Source organism: Mobula birostris, chromosome 5 (genome assembly GCF_030028105.1).
Source record: "Mobula birostris isolate sMobBir1 chromosome 5, sMobBir1.hap1, whole genome shotgun sequence".
Lineage (NCBI taxonomy): Eukaryota > Metazoa > Chordata > Chondrichthyes > Myliobatiformes > Myliobatidae > Mobula > Mobula birostris.
This window is the reverse complement of record NC_092374.1, coordinates 91072790-91085726: the sequence shown is the minus strand read 5'-3', so window position 1 is coordinate 91085726 and position 12937 is coordinate 91072790.

Sequence of the window (12937 nt, the reverse complement as noted above, 5' to 3'; positions counted from 1 at the left end):
CTCAGCCAGACCAACAGCCCTCCTCTACATCCAGCCCTCCTCTACGTCCAGACCTCACCCAGACCAACAACCCTCCCCTACGTCCAGACCTCGCCCAGACCAACAGCCCTCCCCTACGTCCAGACCTCGCCCAGACCAACAGCCCTCCCCTACGTCCAGACCTCGCCCAGACCAACAGTCCTCCCCTACATCCAACCCTCACCCAGACTAACAGTCCTCCCCTACGTCCAGCCCTCAGCCAGACCAACAGTCCTCCCCTACGTCCAGCCCTTGCCCAGACCAACAGTCTAGCCGTCACCCACACCAACAGCCCACAAATCACTGGCACAGTTGGACTTTTTGATGACCCTCCCCAAACCAAACTGACCACCTCACTGCCAAGTGACACCAAAATTCAACAAAATAAACAGGAACCTATGATGCAAGGACATACCTCTGCTTGATTGGCTCCCACCAGAGTTAGTGTGTCATGACGACCACGTACAGGCAGAGGTTGACAGAAACGTTCAGCTGACAGAGGCCAACTTTATGGAGCATTTCTGACAGTTATAGGATTTGGAAACAGTTCCTCTGGAAAATCAGGGTGAGGAAGGTTTGACTACAAACTGAACACTCAGACAATCTTCTGTTGTTGAACGTACCCTGACCGGTTGCATTAGGGTCTGGTATGGCAACTTGAATACGCAGGAACGTAAGAAGCTGCAGGGAGCCGTGGACTCGGGCCAATACATCACGGGCACATCCCTCCCCACCATCTCAAGAAGGCAACATCCATCATCAAAGAGCCTCACCATCCGGGCCAGGCCATCTTCTTGTGGCTGCCATTGGTCAGAAGCTACAGAAGCCTGAAGTCCCCACCACCAGGTTCAAGAACAGCTAGTTCCCTTCAACCATTTAGTTCCTGAACCAATCGACACAACCCTAATACTGAGGTTTAGAAACACCTTGACCACTTTGAGCACGATGCACTAAAATGAAGCAACTGGCCCAATCCGAAAAAGTCCTGTCAGAAACTACACAGGACCCAATGCTGAATGTTGTACCAGAGTATGCTAGTCACTGGTTGTATCACGGCCTGGCACGGCAATTTGAATGTACAGGAACATAAGAAGCGGCAGAGAATAATGGACTCAGCCCGATACATCACACCACAGCTCAGGGCACTGGAGTTCAGAGTTCAATTCCAGGGTCATCTGGTACGAGTCCATACTTCCTCCCTGTGGAGTGTGTGGGTTTCCCCCAGGTGCTCCAGTTTCCTCCCACAGTCCAAAGACTTAGTGGGTAGGTAAGTTGGTCATTGTAAATTATCCCGTGATTAGGTTAGGGTTAAATCAGCGTTGATGGGGGTTGCTGGGGTGGCGTGACTCGATGGGCTCAAAGGGTCTACCCCGCAGTGTATCACCAGATAGATAAATAAATCACCGACACCCTCTCCCCTCCCCACCATCATCTGTATCTACAAGGGGCTCTGCTTCAAGAGACACCACCTATCATTAAAGATCCCCACCATCCAGTCCTCCCCGGCACCATCTTGCAGCTACTGTCGGGCAGGAGGTCCAGAAGCTACTTCCCTTCAACCATCCAGTTCTTGGACCAGCCAGCACAGCCACGATCACCTTTCAGTATCGTGGTACTATGACCACCTGGACCATTTCGTACTGAAATGGACTTTGGTTTTTTTTGTTCTAATTGTGTTTTTTCCTGCAGACATTGTTTGTAATCTTGCTTATCTGATACCATGTTCCTGCGTGTCTGCTGTAATTATGTTTTTCATTGCACCTGTGTTTTCCATTATACTTGGACTTCTGAAGATGACAATAAACTCAACCTTGACTGCAACTGTTGGCACCAATCCTAAACTAACCCCACTTCATTCTCCCCGTCATCTCCACCCCCACCCCTGATCTTACCACTCACCCACACGCCGCAACTCACAGTGGTCAACAAATCCACCAACCCCACACGTCGTTGGAGCTTCTCTCTCTATCTCTCCCCCCATCTGTCTCTCTCCCTCTGTCTCTCAGTCTCTCACTCTATGTCTGCTTCTCTCCTCTCTCTCTTTCCTTCTCTATCTCTCTGCTCTCTCTCTCCTTGCTCTCTCCTTTTCTCTGTCTCGCTATGCCTGTTTCTCTTTCCCTCTCTCTCTATCTCTATCTGTCTCCTTTCTCTTCTCTCTTTCTCTCTCTCTCTCTCTCACACACACACACACACACCTGCCTTCCACAGGGCTTTGATGGATTAAAGGGTGCTGATCAGATCATGCATCAGATGTCTATATACTGTCCCAATTAGTTAGGTAGCAGGGAGACGATGGTTGTGGAGCTGTAAAGTAACACTGTCACTCAGAGCAGTGTGACCATTGTCAAGAGACTTTTATCGATGAACCGACTGACCAAATATTGCAGGTCACTGTGCCTCATTTCTCCTGCGATCCTTGTTGATAAAACTCATTCTTGTCATTAAGCATTTCATCAGTCAAATGCTTCAGTGGAGACACAATGTTTTTACTGTCCAATGTACCTTAAGGCAGAGGATGGGAGGTCACATTGAAACCTATTGGATGTTGAAAGACTTGGAAAGAGTGGATGTGGAGAAGTTATTTCTGATAGTGGGAGAGTCTCAAGCTCAGAAAAGAAGGGCACCTCTTTAGAACAGAGATGAGGAGGAATTTTGTGTGTGTGTGTGTGTGTGTGTGTGTGTGTAGTTTGTACGCTCTCTCTGTGACTGTGTGGGTTTCCTCCGGGTGTTCCAGTTTCCTCCCGCAGTCCAAAGCTATACTGGTGAGTTAAATAGTCACTCTAATCTACCCTAGTGTTTCCAGCTCAGCAACAGAATGCAGGAGGTGTTCTGCTGAGAGAGTATACATAGATGGAAAGATTCATAGGGAAGAGGACTGCTCAGAGAGCTGCATGGATTTGATAGGGTGAATGTCCTCTTTCAAGTTCATATAAGGGATTAAGGACTTTGAAATGTTGTGTCACTTGGAATTCTTTGGAAGTTACCACTGGAATAATTTTTCACACCACTTCTGTGTTAGCTGCAATCTCCTCAATCTCCTTCACAAGGCAAGCCCAGACCTGGGAATTGGCTGACATTTAAGATGGGTTAAACTCTCTCACACTCATCGCTGCTGCTTCCATAACCCTGACTGAATTAACCCCTTCCTTGCTGTGACCCCGAGCGCGGATGCTTTATCACCTCTCCACTCTCAGTCCTGATCCGAAAAGTCGGTGATTTCTTTCCTCTCACAGATGCTGTTCAAGCTGGTGAGTTCCTCTGGCAGATTGTGCACTGTTTGATAGTCAGTGTTAGACTAATGAAGGCCAGCTTCCTGAAAGCCTTCTTCACTACCCTGCCTCGCAGGTAAGTGTACTTGTACTCCAAACACCCTCTGTTCCCCAGCACATTCCAGGGCCCTACCATTCACTGTGAAAATCAAAATTAGGTTTACCATCACTGACATATACTCAGCAGACACTTTATTAGGTACACCTGTGCACCTGCTCATTAATGCAAACATCTAATCAGCCAATTGTGTGCCAGCAACTCAATGCATCAAAGCATACAGACATGGTCAAGAGGTCTAGTTGTTGTTCAGAGCAAACATCAGAATGGGGAAGAAATGTGACATTGACTGTGGAATAATTGTTGCTGCCAGACAGGGTGGTTTGAGAATCTCTGAAAGTGCTGATCTCCTGGGATCTTCACACACAACAGTCTCAAGAGTTTACAGAGAATAGCGTGAACAGCAAAAAAAAACATCCAGTGAGCAGCAGTTCTGTAGGTGAAATGCCTTGTTAATGAGACAGGTCAGAAGAGAATAGCCAAAGAGGTTCAAGCTGACAGGAAGGCGACAGTAACTCAAATAACCACATGTTACAGTAGTGCTGTGCAGAAGAGCATGGCTAAATGCATAACATGTCGAACCTTGGAGTGGATGGGTGGGCTACAGCAGCAGAAGACCACAAACACACACTCAGAGGCCACTTTATTAGGTACAGGTAGCCTCTGAATGTATGTCATGAAATTTTATGGCAGCAGTACAGTGCAATACACAAAATACACTATAAATTAAAATAAGAATTATATATATCTATAAATTTAAGTGGTGGTGGCATCCGTTAGTCTCACGAGACCATAGATCTGCATTTGGAAAGTCTTTCCAGGGCACAGGCCTGGGTAAGGCTGTATGGAAGACCGGCAGTTGCCCAAGCTGCAAGTCTCCCCTCTCCATGACACCGATGTTGTCCAAGGGAGGGGTAGAGGCTGATACAGCTTGGCACCAGTGATGTCGCAGGAGTTGCCAGAACGAGGTTGAAGGCAACGCCAGACTGCCTTAGGGATTCTCAGCTCCGGATTTGTCCTCAGGGTTTACTCCCGAAGCCTTTCCCATGAGTGGGTATGGCCACAAGGCAGCGGTGGTTTGAAATCAGAGTTTTCCCTCTCCGATGGACTGTCTTCCCAGGCTGACGAGCTCCATCTACCCGAAGCACTGGTTTTAAGGCACCAGGACCTGCCTTCGCCCCTTCTCCTGTCAGTAGAAACAGTTCCGCCAGGCTTAGAGGCTATTAAGCAAGTAGTGTAGAAAGTGTGCAAAAATAGTGAAATTGTGTTCATGGGTTGGTTCATTGTCCAATCTGAAATCTGATGGTGAGGGGAAGAAAAGGTTCCCAAAACATTGAGTATGGGTCAACATTGGGGCCTGGGTTTATTCCACACTCCTGAACTCTGACAAAGTACAAGATTTTCTCTTCAAATTAAAGACTAAATAGGTATCCCAGGAAGGACCTGGAATGCACATACTTGTATTTTATTTAAGGAATACAGCGCAGAACAGGTTCTTCCAGCCCAATGAGCCGCACCCCCCCCCCCCAGCCCAATCACAAGACAATCTACAATTAACCTAACTGGTACGTCTTTGGATGCTGGGAAGACACCGGAACACCCGGAGGAGACCCACATGGGTCGTGGGGAGAATGCACAGACTCCTTACAGGTGGCACCAGTCTGCAGAACTGTAACTGTCTCGCACTAACCTCAGGATTCAGGATGCCTCCGGTTTCGTAGCTGCCATTCAGGCCACAGTGGGAACATTGGCCAGGTGACTAGGACACCTTCTTGTCATAGTACCCTCTGGTTGTCCAGTACTGCAAAACTAAAGTGCAATAAATAACTTGGCAACATCCTGCCAAGTCTATGACTATTCCCTGGTCATTGTCATGTCCCGTGGCCATATCAGAAGTCATCATCATCATTATGTGCTGTGTCGTGTGACATGGGGAATCATGGCTTTTCAAGTCATGGGTTCTTTATTCCTCTCCATAGTTGCCAACTGGCCTGCTGAGTTCCTCCAGCACTTTCTTAAGCTCAACACCCCTACCGAGGCATAAGTCAACAACAGCAGCTTGTCAGAGTCCTCTGTCCTGGGCCAGTCTCTCAGATTGACCCAGGTGTAGCCCATCCTCTTGGTGTGTCCTTCCTCTTCCAGGGATGAGCTGCAGCTCCTTAGGGATTGTGTTAGGGAATTGGAAATGCAGCTTGATGACCTTTGTCTAGTCAAGGACAGCGAGGAGGTGATAGAGAGGAGCTATAGGCAGGTAGTCACATCGGGGACTTGGGAGACAGGTAAGTGGGTAACAGTCAGGAGAGGGAAGGGCAAGAGGCAGATGATAGAGAGTACCCCAGTGGCTGTCCCCCTTAACAATAAGTACACCTGTTTGAGTACTGTTGGGGGAGACAGCCTACCTGAGGGAAGCAATAGTGGTCACGCCTCTGGCACAGAGGCTGGCCCAGTGGCCCAGAAGGGTAGGGAAAGGAAGAGGATGGCAGCAGTGATAGGGGATCTCTATAGTTAGGGGGTCAGACAGGCAATTCTGTGGATGCAGGAAAGAAGCACAGATGGTCGTTTGCCTCCCAGGTGCCAGGGTCCGGGATGTTTCTTATCGCATTCACGATATCCTGAAGTGGGAAGGAGAACAGCCAGAGGTCGTGGTACATATTGGTACCAACAACATAGGCAGGAAAAGGGAGGAGGTCCTGAAAGCAGACTGCAGGTAGTTAGGAAGGAAGTCGAGAAGCAGGACCACAAAGGTAGTCATCTTGGGTTACTGCCTGTCCCTCGTGACAGTGAGTATAGGGATAGAATGAGGTGGAGGATAAACGCGTGGCTGAGAGATTGGAGCAGGGGCAGGGATTCAGATTTCTGGATCATTAGGACCTCTTTTGGGGCAGGAGTGACCTGTACAAAAAGGACAGTTTGCACTTGAATCCCAGAGGGACCAATATCCTGGTGGGGAGGTTTGCTAAGGCTATTGAGGAGAGTTTAAACTAGGATTGCTGGAGGGTGCGAACCAAACTGAAGAGACAGAGGAAGAGGCAGTTGGCTCACAAATAGAGAAAGCTTGGAGACAGTGCGAGAGGGAGGATAGGCAGGTAATAGGGAAGGGATGTGCTCAGACTGATGGTTTGAGATTTGTCTATTTTAATGCAAGGTGTATTATGAACAAAGCAGATGAGCTCAGAGTGTGGATCAGTATTTGGAGCTATGACGTTGTAGCCATTATAGAGACTTGGATGGCTCAGGGTCAGGAATGGTTACTTCGAGGGCCAGGCTTTAGATGTTTCAAAAAGGACAGGGAGGGAGGCAAAAGAGGTGGGGGCGTGGCACTGTTGATCAGGGATAGTGTCACGGCTGCAGGAAAGGGGGAAGACGTGGAGGGATTGTCTACAGAGTCTCTTTAGGTGGAAGTTAGGAACAGGAAGGGGTCAATAACTATACTGGGTGATTTTTATAGACCATCCAATAGTAACAGGGACATCAAGGAGCAGATAAGGAGACTGATTCTGGAACGGTGTAATAATAACAGGGTTGTCATGGTGGGAGATTTTAATTTCCCAAATATTGATTGGCATCTCCCTATAGCAAGGGGTTTAGGTGGGGTGGATTTTGTTAGGTGTGTTCAGAAGGCAAAGAGTGGTTATAGATGAGTCATATTCTGCGTGGAGGTTGGTGACCAGTGGTGTGCCTCATGGGTCTGTTCTGGGACTCTTCGTGATCTTTATTGATGACCTGGATAAGGAAATGGAGGGATGGGTTAATAAATTTGCTGGTTATACAAAGGTTGGGGGTATTGTGGATAGTGTGGAGGGCAGTCAGAGGTTACAGCAGGACATTGATAGGATGCAAAACTGGGCTGAGAAGTGGCAGATGGAGTTCAACCCAGATAAGTGTGAGGTGGTTCATTTTGTAGGTCAAATATGATGGCAGAATATAGTATTAATGGTAAGACTCTTGGCAGTGTGGAGGATTAGAGGGATCTTGGGGTCCGAGTCCATAGGACATTCAAAGCCGCTGTGCAGGTTGACTCTGTGGTTAAGAAGGCATACGATGCATTGGCCTTCATCAATCATGGGATTGAGTTTAGGAGCCAAGGGTTAATGTTACAGCCATATAGGATCCTGGTGAGACCCCACTTGGAGTACTCTGCTCAATTCTGGTCACCTCACTATAGGAAGGATGTGGAAACGATAGAAAGGGTGCAGGGGAGATTTACAAGGATGTTGCCTGGATTGGGGAGCATGCCTTATGAGAATAGGTTGAGTGAACTTGGCCTTTTCTCCTTGGAGCGACAGAGGATGAGAGGTGCCCTGATAGAGGTGTATAAGATGATGAGAGGCATTGATTGTGTGGATAGTCTGAGGCTTTTTCCCAAGGCTGATATGGCTAGCACGGGAGGGCATAGTTCTAAGGTGCTTGGAAGTAGGTACAGAGGAGCTGTTAGGGGTAAGTTTTTACGCAGAGAGTGGTGAGTGCATGGAATGGGCTGCTGGCGTTGGTGGTGGAGGTGGATATGATAGGGTCTTTTAAGAGACTCCTGGATAGGTACACGGAGCTTAGAAAAATAGAGGGCTATGAGTAATTTCTCAGGTATGGACAAGATCGGCACAGTTTCGTGGGCCGAAGGGTCTGTATTGTACTGCAGGTTTTCTATGTTTCTATGAGCTCTTTGGAACCTCTGTTGGTGTTGGATTTTTTATGGAATGGGATTGCTAATTCCATATCCAACCCTCCTATGTTCACAGTCGAGCTTGGGATCATCCACAGCAGAGTTCTGCGTTGCTTCACACTCCCTTGAAAGTTTCTTCACCCTGGCAGTTAATCTGATCAACCATTCCGGTTAACATCCTCCCCATCCCCCTCTATCTATTAACCCCGTCACTGCACTGCACTGCACTGTAAACACTTCAAACTGTTTTTTTAATATATTGTAAACCAGCTTCTCACTCATCTGGTCTCACCCATCACCTGCCAGTTTGTACTCTTACCCCTCTCCCTCCTTTCATTCTGGGTTCTTCCCCCTTCCTTTCCATTTCTCATGTGGGGTCTCAGCCGGAAACGTCGACTGTTTATTCACCTCCATAGTGACCTGCTGAGTTCCTCCAGCATTTTCTGTGTGTTGCTCAAGATATTCAGCATCTGCAGAATCTCTTGCTTATGACTCCCATCTATTCATCTCTCTCTCCTCTCTGCCACCCTCTCTCTCTCTCTCTCTCTCTCTCTCTCTCTCTCACACACACACACACACACACACACACACATTAGCAGCTGTCGGTGTCCTTAGATTTAAGTTTTTAAAAACGTTTTTACAGAAGGATTTTTAGCTATGTAGAGCGGGAGGCTTTGCAGATGTAGATAACTTCTCTGAGCTCCGGTAAGAAACCCTCAGCAGTTCAGTTTTGGAAATACGCATTTGCCCCCAGACCGGGTGCCTGGGAGTTGGATGCAGAATTATCTGAGCGGCGGGTCGTGATGAGGAACTCCGAGCAACGGCGCCAGCACCGCCTTGCACTCCCAGGCAGCGCCGCGTTGCCGGGCTGCACTGGGCAGGGGGGCGGGGGGGGGCTGGCTGTTGTATTCGGCAACACCCCCTCCCTCCACACTACGGTTAAAATAATATAATCGATGCTTCGGGGCAGCCGGCTGGCCGAGTCCCCAGTTACATGCCCCGCAACCCGCCCCCTCCCCGTCCAGTCTGTTGTACGCACGGAGCCCCAGGAGTGTGTCAGTGTTGGTGATGGCATCACAGGCAACTGGCGGGAGGCGGTGGATGGGGGTGGTTGCAATTTCTAACACCACTTCTTGCATATCCACCTTCTTACCGTCATGCCATACAGGCTGTCCCTGAACAACCGCGCTACACCTTACATACCACCATCTCTGTCCACATCACAAAACACAGCACAATACCCTCTCTGTCCTCACAACCCCCTCTTTGTCCCTACAACCCACACAACACCCCCTGGACACACCAGAAAATACCTTCTCTGTCCCTACAACACCTTCCCTTCACCCCACACAACACCCTCTTTGTCCCTTCAACCCACACAACACCCTCTCTACACCCCACAACACCCTCTCTACACCCCACACAAAATCTTATCTTCCCTACAACACCCTCTCTACACTCATAAAACTCCCTCCCTACACCTCACACAACATCCTCTGTACACCCCACACAACACCCTCTCTACACCCCACACATCTTCTGTACACCCCACTCAGCACCATCACCACACATCACACAACACCCTCTCTACACCCCACTCAACTTGATCCTTAAAACATTGTAATTGGAGCAATTGGTCACATTCTGTCTGTGTGGAAAATGGGTGGAGTTGATTTTAATTTTCAATTTTCATGGCTGATTTTAGGGATTGATAATATATACAGTAAACCTCAGATAATCCGGTACTAATTATAATCACTGCATGGGAACCATTCAAAGTTCAAAGGAAATTTATTATCTAGGTACATATATGTCACCATATACTATCCTGAGATTTGCTTTGCAATAGGACAAAGAAATACAATAGGGTCAATGAAAGAAAACACAATGTGCAAAAGAAGACTGGACAAATACAAACATTTGGCCCAGCTCATCTGTACCAATTAATGTTCCCATCTAGGCTTGTCCCATATGCCCATACTTGACCCGTATCCCTCTAAACAGTCCTGCTGAAGGGTCTCGGCCCAAAATGTCGACTGTTTATTCCTTTCCATGGATGCTACCTGACCTGCTTGAGATCCTCCAGCATCTTGTGTGTGTTGCTTTGGATTTCCAGCATCGGCAGATCTTCTCATGCTTGTATCCCTCTAAACCTTTCCGATCCATGTAGCTGTCCCATGGTATTTTAAATGTTAACCTCAGATACTTCTACTTACTCACCACTCTCTGGGTTGGGGTTCCCCTACTTGAGGTCCATAGACCTCCCAGTTAAGCGTAAGGCTCCATGGAATAAAAAGGTTGGGAACCCCTGGTCTGGGTGGGAAAGTTGCCCTTCAGTTTCCTATTCAATCTCTTCCCTCTCACCTTAAACCTATTATTCCTAGTTCTGCATTCCCCAACCCGCAAGTTCAAATTCTAGTTCAGCTCATTGTCATCCAAGTGCACATGATGCTGAATACATCCTAGGTTGTGCTGGAAGGCATCAGCAGTGATGTAACCTGGGGTCATTGGGGGTTTCCGGTCTTTCAACATTCGACACTCTTGCCCAGGTGACTCAGCCAGGGTTGAGCAGACCCTGGCTTCTATCCCAGAGGCATTGGTCCATGGGTCACACCCCTTGATCCACAGCCGATTTGAGGCTCACTCAGCAGCCTCAAGTTACATGGGAGGCCCAGCCATCTTCAAAGTGTTAGCCAGAAGGAACTACAGTCTACACATTAGTGGATTGGGATCCACTCTGCCCAGCAATCCCCCGATTTAACCCTAGCCTAATCACAGGACAATTTACTATGCTCAATTATTAAACTACCAACCGGTACATCCTGGGTGTAAACCAGAAGCACCCGGAGCAAACCCATGCAGTCACGGGGAGAATGTTCATGGTCACATACAAACTCTTTACCGGCAGTGAGCCTGCTAACTATTACGCTTCCGTGCTGCCCCAAACCTCCTGTAAGATTAACTTAACCTCCTCCTCTACGTGGCCGCACACTCAAGATGCTGGAGGAACTCAGAAAGTTGGGCAGCATATATGGAAATGAATAAACAGTCGACATTTTGGGCCGAGACCCTTTTCCAGCACTGTAAAGGAAGAGGGAGAAGCTCGAGAAAGAAGGTGGGGTGGGGGGAGGAGTACAAGCTGGAAGGTGATAGGTGAAGTCAGGTGGGTGGGGTAGAGGCGATGAAGTGAGAAGCTGAGAGGCGATAGGTAGACAAGGTAAAGGGCTGGAGAAGGAGGCCTTTGACTGGAGAGGAGAGTGGACCGTGGGGGAAAGGGAAGGTGCAGGGGCAACAGGGGAGGTGTTAGGCATGTCAGGAGATGAGGTAAGAGGAGAGACAAGAGTGCAGAATTGAAGAATGAAGGGGGGTGGGGTGGGTGAAATTATGAGAAATTGGAGAAATCAGTACTCATGCCGTCAGGTTGGAGGCTACCCAGACAGAATATGAAGTGTTGCTTCTCCACCCTGTGTGTGGCTTCATCACGGCAGTACAGGAAGCCATGGAGCGACAGGTCGGAATGGGAATGTGGATTGGAATCACAATAGTTGGCCACCGGGAATTGCTGCTTTTGTGGATGGGATAGCAGAACTTGACAGGCCAAAGGGCCTGTTTCCCTGCTTTCTATGACTCTCTCTGACTAGATGAACTGTAAAGGTGAGTCAATAACTGGTGGATAGAATTTAGTGTGAAGTATTCCATTTTACTGAATTAGACCAGGGCAGGGCTTGTGTAGGAGATGCTGGTGCCATAGAGAGTGTTGTAGAAGAGAGACACTGAAAAGTAAGGGTATATAGTTCCCTGAATGTGGAAACACAGGTAGACAGAGTGGTGAATGTTTTTGGCATGATGCCCTTTGTTGGCCAGGACATTGGGTACAGTCGATGTTTTGGGCCAAGACCTTTCAGAGGCTAATTTCAGTATCAGAGAATGTATACAATATACAACCTGTAATTCTTACTCTTCACAGCCATCCACAAAACAAGAAACTCCAAAGAATGAATGATATAAATATCAAAGCCCCAAAACCTATTCCCCCTCCTTTCACACAAGCATCGACCATCCTCCTCCCCCACATATAGAAGCACTGACACATCACCCCCCACCAGTAAAAGCCCCCCAAAAGAGACCTTGATCCAGAGTCCATCAAAACTACAGTCCATAACCCAGCCCTTTGGTCTCTATCTCTATCTCTGAATCTGATTTGTGCATTTCAATAAGATTTTTTACCTGAATGCAGGAGAGTATAGATATCTCAGCATATAGGATAAAAAAACTCCATTCCCAGGAATCCATCTGGTTAACCTATATTGAACTGTCTCGTTGGATTTCGAGGAGATTTGGTATGTCAGCAAAGACACATGAAGAGCATCACCATCTGATATGGGTGAGGGCAAGCACTGCCCAGGCTCTGAACAACCAGCAGAAATTTGTAAACTCAGCCAGCTCCATCATTGGCCACTAGCCTTCCCTCTATCGATCACACCTTCAACAGGAGATGGCTCCAGAAGGCGGCATACATCATGAAGGGTCATCAACACTGAGGACCTGCTCTCTTCTCGTTGCTACCATCAGGGAGGAAGTATAGGAGTCTGAAGACACACATTCAATGTTTTAGGAACGGCTTTGTCCATTCTGCCATCAGATTTCTGCATGGAACATGAACAGTACCTCTCTTTTTGCTCTATTTCTACACAACTTAGTTATATATGTCTTATTGTAACATTATAGCACTGTACTATTGCCGCAAAACAACAAATTTCACTACATATATCGGTGATAATAATTCTGAGCCTTTGCAAACAATATGCACTTTTCCCATGGCCCTATATTATTACAATATACTATTTACAATTAAGTCCAACGAATTGCCTCCTTAAAGAGTTCCTGAATGAACGCATTGACTCCCACGTGGGCTCTTCACCTGTCGCCTCA